Raw genomic sequence first — 1479 nt, 5'->3', positions numbered from 1 at the left:
ACTGGCCAGGCAGGAGCAAAACTCTTCCCTGAAACTCCTGGGGCTGAGCAGTCACCCCATCTACCAGACCTTATTTATTTAAAGTTGCGGTTGTTGAGTTTGGTGTTTGTTGAAATGACTCTGGGGCCCTCCTCCCATGGGCTCTGGGCCCCAAGTGAGAACTTGAAGGTGACCTTCTTCAGGCCAGCTCAGAGGAGGGCAGGAGCCCAAGCCAGGGGAGAGAGAGTGAGGGAAGGGCCGGGCGCAGAGTTGGGGAGACAAAGCAGGGTCCTTGCAGAAAACAGAATCGTGCAAAAGGAATGGGCGGAGTTCAGGGAACCCAGCAAGGGACGGGGTGGTGCCCAGGGACTGGCAACAGTGGAGAGCAGTTAGCAGCCTTAGGCCCGAGGGCAGAGGGAGGAGGCAGGTACTCGAACCCAGGCTGTGCGCCATGTTGCCATGCGGAGAGCTGAAGGGGAATAAGGCCAGCCCACGGAGACCCTGCAGAGAAGGAGCAGGCCCCCTTCTTTCCTACCCTCTCGGCGGCTGGACCCATCCAGAAACCAGAGAGCAAGGAGCCTAGTGATGCAGAGCGGAGTTGTCGGGTCCCAGAGCCCAGAGCAGGCCCAGGAGGGGGTGGACACAGTCTGGGGGCGGGGGCTGCTCTCACGGGCCATAGGGCTTCTCCTTCTGTAGAGTACAACTCGAACAGGGCCTACCGTGGGTTTGAAAGTTCTACTCCGCCTTGACCCCCCCCAGTTCTGGGTCTTCTCCAAAGACCCCGGGCTCCGTTCCCTGGGAGAATAAATAAACGCCCTCCATGCACCACCACCACCCCCCCCCCACAGTAGATAAAAAACACAGGCTCTGAGAAAAGAAGACCCTTTCCCACCTCCCTGCTCTTGCCCAATCCATGCTCTCCCCTGGGTTCCCCGCTCCCCTCTGCTCCCCGTGGACCTGCTCCTCTTGTACAAACCAGCTCTGATCCCTCTCACTATTCATTGATAATAACAGCTATCTGTTCACCACAAACAGGTGCCTGGAACCAATTAATGGCTCAGATCACCTGAAGTCAGTCTCGGCTCTGCCTCTCTGAACTGCGTGCATTCAGGCAAGTGACCTCAGCTCCTGAGCCCCCGTTTCTTTATCTGCCCACCTTGGGGGCTGGGGGGGAGGGGGATGCAAGGACTAAATAAGGCCCTAAGCACCAACCTTGTGCTTGGAGCACAGGAGGAGCTCAGGACTGGTTGACGGTTGTTAATGCACTCACCTTCCTCCCAGGAAAGAAACCGAGGCTCAGAGAGGCCGGTGACTCACCCAGGGCACACAGGCCGAGGAACCAAGCTGCAGTCCCAATCCTGGTCTCACCCCAAGGCCAGCCTTCTCATCCTTGCACCAGGCTGCCGCCTTCTACAGGAAGCCCTCCTAGGTTGCTCAGGTGCGACGACATCTCTCCGTGTGGATGTAATTCCGATCATTAGAATAACGGCTATCACACAC

Source organism: Panthera uncia, unplaced genomic scaffold, assembly GCF_023721935.1.
Source record: "Panthera uncia isolate 11264 unplaced genomic scaffold, Puncia_PCG_1.0 HiC_scaffold_205, whole genome shotgun sequence".
In the NCBI taxonomy this organism is placed as follows: Eukaryota; Metazoa; Chordata; class Mammalia; order Carnivora; family Felidae; genus Panthera; species Panthera uncia.
This window is presented reverse-complemented; position numbering follows the sequence as displayed.